The sequence below is a fragment of the Sorex araneus genome, chromosome 1 (genome assembly GCF_027595985.1).
Source record: "Sorex araneus isolate mSorAra2 chromosome 1, mSorAra2.pri, whole genome shotgun sequence".
NCBI classification, from domain to species: Eukaryota; Metazoa; Chordata; class Mammalia; order Eulipotyphla; family Soricidae; genus Sorex; species Sorex araneus.
This window is the reverse complement of record NC_073302.1, coordinates 340,374,635-340,387,342: the sequence shown is the minus strand read 5'-3', so window position 1 is coordinate 340,387,342 and position 12,708 is coordinate 340,374,635. Positions and strand designations below refer to the sequence as shown.

Genomic DNA, 12,708 nt, shown 5'->3' with positions numbered 1-12,708 from the left:
CAAACAATGGAAAAACCTGAAAATGTGCCTATCTCATTAAATATTTAATTATTGGTGAATTTGACAAAACACTCTAGAAACAGCAGTTGTCTAGATAGGATGTTCGTTTTGATACTGTCAACTCGTTCATTCAGGAACTCAGAGCAGTTTTCCCTGTCCCACTTTCTTCTATTCCTTTCCATTTAGTGACGTATAGTTCTCAATGTTTAAGTCTTTCATCTCCTTTGAGAAGTTGATTCCTAGATGTTTGACATCTGGGGATATTTTAAATGGAGTTGTCCTTTATTATTTCTTTCTCTTCCAAGTCATTACTTGCGCATTGAAATACAACAGAATTTTGTTGCCTGCTATATTGCAGAATTTCATTTATTGTTTGTATAACCTTTTTTATAGTAAAACCTTTAGATTTTTCTGTATATATCATCTACAAAGAGTTACAGTTATAATTTTTCTTTTACAATTATATTGTTACATTTAATATTATATTATATTTATATTAAAATATATTATATTATTATATACTATGATATTTATTGAGTTGGAGCATTAGCACAGCAGGTAGGGCATTTGCCTTGCACATGGCTGACCAGGGTTCGATTCCTCCATCCCTCTCGGAGAGCCTGGCAAGCTACTGAGAGTATCCTGCTCGTGTGGCAGAGCCTAGCAAGCTACCTGTGGCCTACTTCATATGGCAAAAACAGTAACAACAATGGTCCTCATTCCCTTGATCCCGAAAGAGCCCCCGATACACCATCGGGCTACATTAGTACATGACAAGGACGAATGGAGACATTACTGGTGCCCTCTCGAGCAAATCAGGATGACAGTGATACAGTGATAATATGTACATATAAAAATATAATAATATATAATATAACAATTTATTACTTTGATTTATTTATCTTGCCTGATTCTTATTTCAAAGACTTCCAAAATAGTAAAGAAAGTGAACATCCTTACCTTTAATATGTTCTCATATGGCTCATATGGAAGGCTTTCAAATTTTCACCATTGAGTATGATGCTGGCTTTTTGTGTGTGTAGTAGATGGCAATTGCTACCTCTAGGCATACTCTTCCTCTCCCTAGTTTGCGGAGGGCTTTTAACCATGAATGGATGTTTAAAATCTTTCTCTGACTATTGGTGTGATCATATGGTTTTTATCATTCTTTCAATTGATGTCTGTTACATGAATATTATTGTATATATTGAATCAACCTTGCATTCCTGGAATGAATTCTATTTGATTATGGTATATGAGTATTTTGACATGTTTTTAAATTTAGTTCATTGAGATCCTGTTGAAGATCTTTGCATCCTGTTTATTAAGGATATCAATCTGCAATTTTCTTTTTTTAGTGATGATATTGTCTGCTTTTGTGATTAGCTGAATGCTGGCATCATAGAAGCTGTTAATAAGAATTCCTAGATCTTCAATATTTTTATTAATAAAAATGAGATCTATGGGCACATTTTTGAAGATTTGGTAGGACTCACTAGTAACCCCATTAAAAAGATTTAAAGCAATAATAGAAGTTCATAATTTTCCAAAATAAAAACAAAGAATATATATCCTAATTGAAGGTCAGCATTACCGTAATACCAAAACCAGATATAAATATAATGAGAAAGGAAAACTATAGGCCAACGTCTTATAGAAATATAATGTAGAATCTTAAATAAAATACAGGCAATTTAAAGGAAACTATATTTAAAACATTATACACCAGGACTAAGAAGAATTTATCCCAGATTTGCAAAACTCATCGAACAGTTTGTTAATTAAGTAGGTGAAAGGGGCTGGTATATATACTTTCATTATGTAGAGGCTGGGATTGGCAGGATTGATGTTATCAAGTCAATCTAACTAAAGCAAATAAGGCATTTGAAAAACACAGTATTGGGGATGGTGAGATAATACATATGCAGGGGTTTGTCTTGCATGCAGCTAACAAAGATTTGATACCCAGTACCCCATAGGGTCCCCAGCGCCTTGGAGGAGTTTTCCTTGAATGCAGAGCTAGGAGTAAAGCCCCAAGCACTGTTGAGTGTGTCACACCATAACAATAAAAAAAAATCTTATTCACTTTTCACTCTTGATTTAAATGAAAACAAAATCTCAGTAAAGCAGCTGCACAGTGAACACCCAAGTGTTCTTTATAGTTCCCTTGGTTTTAACTCTGTGCTAGAGCAATATCTGTTCTTTACCTCCGTATTGACAGGACTATCCTTTTAAGTGTATTCAGAAAGTCAGCACATTATAAGGAACTATATTTTTTCTAAATTGAAGAATTTTAGTATTGATGGTGGTTTTAAAAAAGAAAAAAAATCTCAGTAAAGCAGGACAAAAGAGGAACTAACCAACTTAATAAAGAATGTCAACAAGAACAAAAGTGTTTACAATTAAAGATTTAAAAGAAGACAAAGATACAAAAATAAACCATCTCATTGATCCTGTTAAAATCAAACTGAATATCCATGAAAAAGGCAATAATTCAAAGGGAAGAAAAGTAAGAACAGAAAGAAAAATAAAATGTTCCTTTTTTTACTTTGTACATGATTGTATTTATAAAAATCTGAGTCAGTAAAGCATACCTACAACCATTAAATTATTATAGCAAAATCACAACATATAGGGTAGTATTACAAAAATCAGTTGTTTTCTTATATACATTTCTGAACAATCTGAAATTTGAAAAACCAATTTATGATAACACCCAAAACCATTTTACACATACGTCCCACAAAGTATGTATAAGGATCTCTGTACCAAAGATACAATAAAGAATATGTAATAAACATGTAAATTCTATATTTTCAGTCTAGAAAATAGTGTTTTCCTAGAAATAAGTTGCTATTTCTTCCTAACTTGACTGTAGATGTTATACTATCTTAATAGAACTATAAAGGTATTCTTTGATACTGACAAACTGACTCTAAGTTTTAATTGAAAAAGTGAAAGATCAAGACTAGCCAACACAACACTAAATATAAAGAAAGTTGAACTCATGCCTTCTAACTACAAGTCTGAGTATAAAGCTATATTATTAAAAACATTATGGTATTGGGGCTGGAGCGATAGCACAGTGGTTGCCTTTCAAGTGGCCAACCCGAGTTTGATTCGTCCACCCCTCTCGGAGAGCCCGGCAAGCTACTGAGAGTATGGAGCCCACACGCAGAGCCTGGCAAGCTACCCGTGCTTATTGGATATGCCAAAAATAGTAACAATAAATCTCTCAATAAGAGATGTTACTTGTGCCCACTCGAACAAATCGATGAGCAATGAGATGACAGTGTGTGTGTGGGGGGGGGGCTATGGTATTGGTAATGAAAAAGACAGATCAATCAATAGAACAAATTGATTTAAGATAAGAAACAGAGGTGGGGCTGGAACGATAGCACAGAGGGTAGGGCATTTGCCTTGCATGTGGCTGACCCGGGTTTGAGTCCAAGCATCTTATATGGTCCCCCGAGCACCCCCAAAAGTAATTCATGAGCCAGGAGTAACCCCTGTGCAATGCCGGCTGTAACCCCAAAATAAAAATTATAAGAAACAGAGACACACAGAGTCAAAACATATTTGACCAAGAAGCAAAGGCAATTCCATGAAGCATCTTTCAACAAATTGTAATGAAGTCATTGCATGTCATGTATAAAACTAGAACAAAAAGTATATATAGAAATTAAACCTTTAATAAAAATTTATTCAAATGGATTATATATCTAAATGTAGGATGTTAAATAATAGAACTTCTAAAAAATGAGAGAAATAATAAGTGAACTTGAATTGAGAGAATTGTTACATGAAACACCAAAGGTACAATTGAAAAAATAAAATATTGTGAGATCAATGAATTGAAATTGACTAAAATCTTAATGCTGATGTTATTTTAGAATACATAAAATTGAAAAGAAAAGCTATAAGTTGAAGGCTTGAAAGCAATTTGCAAAACCAATGTTTGATAAAGGACTTTAGTTAAAAAAATGTAAGTGTGAAGTACTGGTATCATTGGTGGTGGACAATGGACACTGGTGGAGGGATGGGTACTTGATCATTATATGACTGAAACATAAGCACGAAAGTTTGTAAATCTGTAACTGTACCTCACAGTGATTAATTAAAAAAAAAATTTTTAATAAATTAAAATAAAATCAATTTCAAATTCAAAAAACAACAAAACAATATAATATTTAAATGGTCAAAATAAGAAAGAAATTACAAAGATGGAGAGTAAACATAAAGCTGAGGGCAAGAGTACAGCAGGAAGGACAGTTGCTTCCATGCGGTTGACCTGTGTTTGACCCTTGGCACCCTATATGCTCCTCCAAACTTTGCCAGAAGTGATCCCTGAGCACAAAGCCAGGAGAAATACCTGGACACTGTTGAGTGTGGCTAAAAAAAAGATCAATTCACTTGTCATTACAGTATTATAAAATCAGCATAATAAGGAGCAACCACAGCCTACCAGTTTATTTGACTAAAATTCAATAACCTGTCAGTATTAGTTGCTGGAAATCGCCTGTATCAACAGGGATTCTAGCTCCTGCATGGTGGGATACAATAAAGCTTTCACACGTGAAGACAGTTTAGTCATTCCTTACAAACTAAACAGAGTTTTATTGTACAGTTCACCAACCATAATCTTAGGTATTTACCCTTTGAAATATCTAACAAAAACACTATGTGAGTGTTATTAGTAATAACCAAAACCTGCAAACAACAAATATTTCCTTTAATAGATGAATAGATGACAAAGTGTGCTACAGTCACAGAATGGAACCTTATTCAGCGTTTTTTAAAGAGCTAACAAACTATGCTTTTTGCAAAAAATAAAGTCACCCTGAAAAGGCTATAGATCTCATGACTGAAATAATATAACTTTCTGGAAGGCAAAACTATAGAAAATAAAAATAACAGTCATATTTATCCACTGAGAACTCAAGAGACACAGGGATTGTCTAAAAGTTAAAGTGCTTGGGGTACAACTAAACCTAGTTCTATTACTGGAACAAATGTGGTACCCCAAGAACCACCAGGAATGAGCCCTGAGCACAGAGCTAATAGTAGGCCCTGATAACCACCTGTGTAGTCCAACAAAACCAATTTTTTCCTCAAATCTAAACTCTAGCAAAATGGCTGCCAATAAACATCATAAAATGTATTTATTTAGAAAGATAGTATGATCTCATTGGTTATTCAACTAATTAATATTATTGCAGAAATGAATTTTTAAAATAATTTCTGATATTTTGTATTGGCAAATGTTGATATTAATAGTTCAATGTAAAGGTGAGCAATGTTTTCTTGCTTTCAATTATTTTCATAGAATTCTATATCTGTTGATTATTTGCCACACACTGGAATCTGAGTTTCAGCTTAATTATATTAGACTTTGGATTTTTTAAAAAAAAGGTGTATGACTAACAAGCAATAATATATTACTGTGCATTAAACAAAAAATTAAATTTTTATATCAACATGTCCAATTTGTTTTTCCTTACTCACAAAGCAATAGTAGCAAAATTATTGCTACTACTTCCTTACTCATACAGCAGTCAAGTAATTAGCTTCCTATCTTCATCTGAAAAGAAGTAATTGTTTGGCTACAATGATATAAAAATATAAAGCCTTTGACGTAATTAACCTATTATTAACTGCACTGCACTGTAGTACTGTTGTCCAGTTGTTCATCAATTTGCTCGAGCGGGCACCAGTAACATCTCCATTGTGTTGTTACTGTTTTCAACATATCGAATACGTCACGGGTCTCTGCTGTGCTGACGGGATACTCTCAGTAGCTTGCAGGGCTCTCTCCAAGAGGGAGGGAGGAACTGAGCCTGGGTTAGCCGCATGCAAGGCAAACCCTACCCGCTGTGCTATAACTCCAGTATTAACAAACAGGTATTATTATCTAAATTTGCCCCAAGAACATGATATTAGAGCAACTTTTGCTGAAAAATTGCAGTCCAATCAATGTATCGGCACTATATCTCAAGTCCAGAGTCACATTTCGAACATGTTATCATGTGACGTTGATTACAAGAGCAAGGAAAAGAGTTTCTATAAGGATGCATGAGACAAATGAGTAACTCTAGGTACAATTTCTCAGACTCAAAGGAATTTATTTAGAGGATATTTCTTAATTTAAAAAAATTATTCATTTACTAATTTACAATCATGTTCAATCTGCTATCTAGAATGTGTTCTCCTGGATTCTGGGACTTTAGATAAATCTATGTTTACATCAATATATAGCTGCTGGTACTCATTACATAAATTTTGTTATTTTAAAGTATTATAAGTTACATTCAGGTTTTCCTGTACTGGGAGGGCAGTGGGGAACAGAAATAGGGCATGTCTTGTTCTAATTAACATGTACCTACCAAGAGAAATTAATTGGCCTAAAACCTAGCTAGTGAAAGTTATGAGATTTTGAATTTTAATTGTTTGAATTTTTTGAAACTCTGCTTTAGTTCAAGACTGTTGGAGAGAGAGTTTTGACATATTATCTCACTTAAAACTGCTAAGTGGGGCCAGAGAAATAGTAGAGTAGGCAGCACACTGGCCTGGCTTCTCCTGTCTTCTAAACCACCCGGCAGTGATTCCTTATCACAGAGCTAGGAGCAAGCCCTGAGCACCCTAGAGTGGTATTTTTTTCTTTACAAAAATAAAAATAAACAAAATAACAATAGGAACAAATAATTCAGTATTATGTGACAACACAATGGGCAAGGTTAGTGATCCAGTCAGTGACTTCAATTATTTTCTTTCTTTTCTCTTCCTTCCTTCCTTCCTTCCTTCCTTCCTTCCTTCCTTCCTTCCTTCCTTCCTTCCTTCCTTCCTTCCTTCCTTCCTTCCTTCCTTCCTTCCTTCCTTCCTCTTTCTTTCTTCCTTTCTTTCTTCCTTCCTTCCTTCCTTCCTCTTTCTTTCTTCCTTTCTTTCTTCCTTTCTTCCTTTCTTCCTTCTTCCTTCCTTCCTTCCTTCCTTTCTTTCTTTCTTTCTTTCTTTCTTTCTTTCTTTCTTTCTTTCTTTCTTTCTTTCTTTCTTTCTTTCTTTCTTTCTTTCTTTCTTCTTCCTTCCTTCCTTCCTTCCTTCCTTCTTCTTCCTTTCTTCCTTCCTTCCTTTCTTTCTTTCTTTCTTTCTTTCTTTCTTCTTTCTTTCTTTCTTTTCTTTCTTTCTTTCTTTCTTTCTTTCTTTCTTTCTTCCTTCCTTCCTCTTCCTTCCTTCCTTCCCTTCCTTTCCTTCCTTTCTTCCTTTCATTTCTTTCCTTTTCTTTTCCCTTTCTTTCTTTCTTTCTTTCCTTTCTTCTTTCTTTCTTTCCTTTTCTTTCTTTCTTTCTTTCTTTCTTCCTTTCTTTCTTTCTTTCCTTTCCTTTTCTTCTTTCCTCCTCCTTTCTTCCTTTCTTTCATTCTTTCTTTCTATCTGTAAAATAAGATAGTTTTAAAGGAATGCGACTTAGAAACGTTAAGGGGAGAAGAACAAAACGTGTTCATGAAAGAACAAGGGTTTGAAGAGCAAGCTGGTTATTTAATTTCAAATCACCAAATACTTACAAGGAATTCAGTGGATTTCGCCAGTAATTTGAATGTGTTAAAACCTATTCTCATGAAATTCCATTGAGTATATGCATGTTATTTGAAAGCTTTGTCACATGTTAACCTAAATTATATGAGATCTAATAATTGTAACATCTTTTCAAATTCAGCAATAAATCACTTACAGTGAATTATTTGAGATAGCTTTGCCTACAAATTACTTATCTACATACCATTGTGTAATTAAACAACAATTTGAGAAATATAGTAGGCACTTTTCAAATTCTTAAGAAAGTATATTTATCTGCAATTTCATATTTTTAATTGTTTATTTAATTATTTTTTTTAGCTTATTTACTGAGTGATAGCACAACAGGTAGGGCATTTGCCTTTCACATGATCGACCCGGGTTCTATTCCTCAGCCCCTCTTGGAGAGCCCGGCAAGCCACCAAGAGTATCCCGCCCACATGGCAGAGCCTGGCAAGCTCTCCGTGGTGTATTCGATGTGCCAAAAACAGTAACACCAAGTCTCACAATGGAGATGTTACTGGTGCCCCCTAGAGCAAATCTATGAAGAACAGGAGGACAGTGCTACAGTGCTACAGTGTATCAGTAATTATATGTGCTATAAATAAATTCAAATAGAATCTCCTTCCCTATGCAGCAGAAAAAGAAACACCAGGTTTTGCAATAAGATAGACTATTTTATTGCCTAGGCTATAATAAAGGCAAAAGCAACAGCCAAACATACCCCTCACCCTATTTTCTTATTTCAGGGAATTTACTAATAAAGAGACAGAAGGAGAGGCTTGAGCTTTGCGTTTTCACAATTTCTAGAAAATCAGGAAGTGTTTCCGGGCAAATCGAAAGGTCATCTAGAAGTCATGAGTTCTTCTGACTTCCAAATGGTGGTGCATTTTCTGTGCCTTTTATCCTAAGGTACAACTAGGAGCAGGTTTAAGACTGTGGCTCCTGAAAGAAGACACAAACACACAAGAGAAGCTAGTTCGCATGTGTTTCTGCCTTTTTTTTCCCTTCCAGAAACTCTTATTTATTGCTTGTACAAATCTGGTTACTAAACCAGATGCATGAAAGAGCTATTATTTTTGTCCTTTGTGATTTAAATTTAGTCCATAGCCTTGTCCCTTCATGGCTATGTCAAACATCCTTCTCACTTTAGGACAAGGGTTTCAGTAATGCACAGTATTCTACATTGTTATGCAGATTGGAGGAGAGTTATACCCTAAAGAAAATAAATAATGGAATATTGTGTTTTGTCTCTTTTTACAGTTATTTTTATTTTTATTCAATGAATAATGTATTAAGATATAATTAACTTCCTATATAATTTCCCTTTTTTTGGCTTTTTTTGGGGGGCGTCACACCAGCAATCCTCACTCAGGAATTACTCCTGGTGGTGCTCCAAGGACCCTATAGATCCAACTGGAGATCCAACTGGGTTTGGCTATGTGCAAGGCAAATGCCCTAGCCACAGTACTATCGCACTGGTCCTATAATTTCTTTTTTTTAAAGTATGTAATGCAATGCTTTTTAGTATGACTACAAAACTGCAACTTTCATGACTAAACTCAGAACAGGCTCATCACTCTCAGAGAATATTTCTAAATCATTAGAAGTTACTTGATCATTAGCACTCCCGATAACCTCCCCCCTGACAACCACTAAAGTAATACCTGAATTTCTGGATTTTCCTACTCTAGGTATTTTATAAAAATTAAACTATGCCCTGTCTGATACTTGATATTTTCTGTCTTTTTAGTTATACTCATACTTACTATATTGGAAGTGGTGTGGTATTATATTGTGGCTATACATTGGTAATTTCTATTTTCTTCTTAGAAATGTTTATCAGGTATTTACCTCTTTCAAACAATTTGATTGTCTGACAGATGGAATGGTACAGCAGCAATGTTAGTATAAGATAATAATTTCAGTTCTAGAGTTAAGGCACTTGTCTTGCACATGGTTGACCCTGGTACAATCCCAGCACTTCACATGGTTCCAGGAGCACTGTCAGGAGTGAACCCTGAGCATAGCTAGAAATGAGCTGAAAGCAAAAGAGAAGGGAAGAAAATGCTCTACCTCAATAAAAATTTATATCAAAAATGAATTTTAAAAACTGAAACATTAATAAAAATAAAGGTGTTATTGAATCCAAAAGGTTGTTTATATTCCTAATCAGGTTGGCTTTTTATCAGGTACATTATTTGGAAATAACTTGTCATATTTCATGAATTGTAAGGATTAAGAAGTGTTTACCTTTTTTTACTTACCTTCACTTTCAACCATAAATGTTTTGTTGACACAAACTTCTTACAGCAGCCACCTTTTTCTTCTGCTTTTTATTTTCCACTGCTTTATTTCTGTTCAGGCTATGCTTGTGTGCTTGGGGTTCACACAGTCGCAGAGTTGTGCTGAGGGTCAGACACTTGGTCATTTTAAAGAGGATCACACTGGCAGAGCCACAAATCACACGCTGAGATGGCGTGCAAAGTCCCAGTCAACTTGAGGCACACATCAGGCCTCTATGTTGCATTTTCTGTACTCTCTACTCTCATTTCATTTTAGTTATGTATTTGGGATTTTGAGGGCTTTTCGTGGTGGGGAGGGGTGGGAGTAGAGGTCACATCCAGTGACCAGGGAGTATCCTCGTTCTGTGTTTGGTGCTCACTCCACAGAGCTGAGGCGGACCATTTGCGGTGCTGTGATGAAACCAGAGTCAGCCATGTGCAAGGCAAATAAAAGCCTTAAACCTTGCACTAGCTCTCAGGCCTCTGCTATTCTTTCTGTTACACAATGGTCTAGTTCAAGACGGCTAAGGTTTACACACATTTTCTTTTCATAGTTTTCTGTTTTTAACTATTTCTCTTAAGAGTTTTACCCATTTGGGTTTTTACCCCTCTGTGATTATCCAATTTACCACAAATGTTTACTAAAAACACTATTCTTTTTGTAGTGCATAAGTCCCCTATTGAAAATTAATTAATATAAAAGTTTATGGCTAGACTCTTAAGTTTTATTCCATTGATATACTATGTTCATGCTTATGTCAGTAATACTGTCTTAATTAATTAGAAGTAAATTGTGACATCAGAAAGTGTGATTCTGAAACTTTGTTCTTCTCAGTTTAAGATTATTTTTGATTTTTTAATGTTCCTTCAACCTCAACATAAGCTTTAGAAGTAGTTTTCAGGTTCTGTGTCCAGATAATTACATTTTGACTTTGAGATTAAGTTTAACGTCTTTTTAATTTGGAGGGTATTGACACTTAGTCTTAGACTAAAAGACTTATAATACTTTCTATTCTGATTTATGAGCAAAGAATGAATATCTTTATTTAGATAGTCTTTCACTTTTTCACTAATTTTTTTACAGTGTAATTATTTTTTTAAGTATAAATCTTGTTAAGCTCACGTGTTTTAATTCTCTTGATGCTGTTGTAACTAGAGTTGTTCTTATAATTAGTTTTCAGGTTGTTGAATGATTGTATATGAAAATGCAATTTTCTTATTATTGATCCAGTTTTGCTGAATATATGCTGTGTATAATGTGTGTTCTGGATCTGTCTATGAATGTATTTGGCTACCTGTTTTCTATTAGTAACTTTTATTACTTTATGTAGTTGCTTCTGCGCTCACCCCGGCCATAGCTGGTGCCGCCAAAGCCCTGAAGGTCCAGGGGACACGGACGGCTGTAGACTGGCGTGAACTGCAGTCCCTCTTGATCACACCCGGCGTTCCCGGGTTAGGGTGGTGTGGAGTCGAGGGATCCCCAGGAGGTACCTAGTGGTCATTGAGGACAGTCCGGGGAAAGGGTCGAAACTGACATGTGTGGCCACATTGCCAGGGCCGCCTCCGGTGCCTTACTGGGCAGTTGACAGTCCGCCTTGCCCGCCTCTTTGTTCTCTTATGGGGGGACGAGGGTCCTAAGATGGGTGTGGCTAGGAGTGCCGTTGGGGAGGGTCCACTTTCTAGTCTCCTGTCACTCCACGGCCATCAGTGGAGAGAGGAGTCCCCCAGACTCACGGCATGCTGATGACAGTACAGGATGGACAGGAAGCCAGGGGCAGCCTCAGTGCCCTGTGCAGGCGGGCCTCGGCGAAACTGGCATTAGGTGGCTAAAATAAGATGTGGGGTGATGAAAACCCCCTAGAAAATGCAGATTGACAACCCAGGAACTTTGAGGAGATGTGTGTGTGGATGTGTGTGTGTGTGTGTGTGTGTGTGTGTGTGTGTGTGTGTGTGTGTGTGTGTGTGTGAGGGGGCTTTTGGATTGAATCGTGGTGACAGAATTGAGGTCTTTGGCTTGGGAGGTGTTTCAGAGGACTGGAGCTACAGGTTCAGCCCTCTGTACTCTGTAGTCCCTAAACACTGCGAGGACATAAAGAAAATATTGAGGTTCTTATGGATCCCTGGAATGGAGATAAACTAAAGTTTGTCCGAGTTCCAGCCAGATGACCCCAGCAAGTGGCCCTTTGCCTGATCCAACTGGGCCTACATGGGCGTCTGGCCCCCACTCACGACTTTCTCAGCCTTTATGGTTTTGAAGAAGCATTTTTCCTTACTCGGAAATAAACCTCAAGATCCTAGCTCTCTCTTGGAGAACCCAGCAAGCTACGGAGAGTATCATCCGCCCCCCATCCCCCCCCCACATACACACTGGCAGAGCATAGCAAGCTACTGATGGTGTACTCAATATGCCAAAAACAGTAACAATGATGGTCCTTATTCCCCTGGTCCTGAAAGAGCCCCCAATATGCCATCAGGCTACACTAGCACACAGCAGGGACAAATGGAGACGTTACTGGCGCCAGCTTGGGCAAATTGATGAACAATGGGATGACAGTGATACAGTGATACAGTGATCTGGATTTTAAGTATTATTTTCATTTGTTCTATCACTTTAATCTGAAGACCTCATTTTTATAATTTTGGAGTGCAAACCTTTAGCAACAATTTGACAAAACACACTTGGAGATGTTTTCATTCTCCTTTAAGTCTTGGAGAATATTTTGCTGAATATAGACTGACAGTCTTTTCTTTTCATATTTTTGTAAATGTCTTCCCACTGCTTCTAGCCTTTAGAATTTCTAGTGAAAAATGAGCTGCTGTTACCTTAGAGTTGTTGAGTTGTTTTTCTGTTGCTGCATTC

At 36.3% G+C, this 12,708-nt stretch overlaps 1 protein-coding gene and 1 non-coding gene across 2 annotated transcripts in view; both read left to right on the top strand.

Moving 5' to 3' along the window:
- The window catches only part of KCNU1 (potassium calcium-activated channel subfamily U member 1), a 204,294-nt gene that overhangs the window by 117,393 nt on the left and 74,193 nt on the right, over positions 1-12,708 (top strand). The window lies entirely within an intron of this gene.
- Positions 2,131-2,260, top strand: LOC129400955 (small nucleolar RNA SNORA22). The gene has a single exon (XR_008628001.1). It is a non-coding gene; the product is annotated as a small nucleolar RNA SNORA22 (small nucleolar RNA).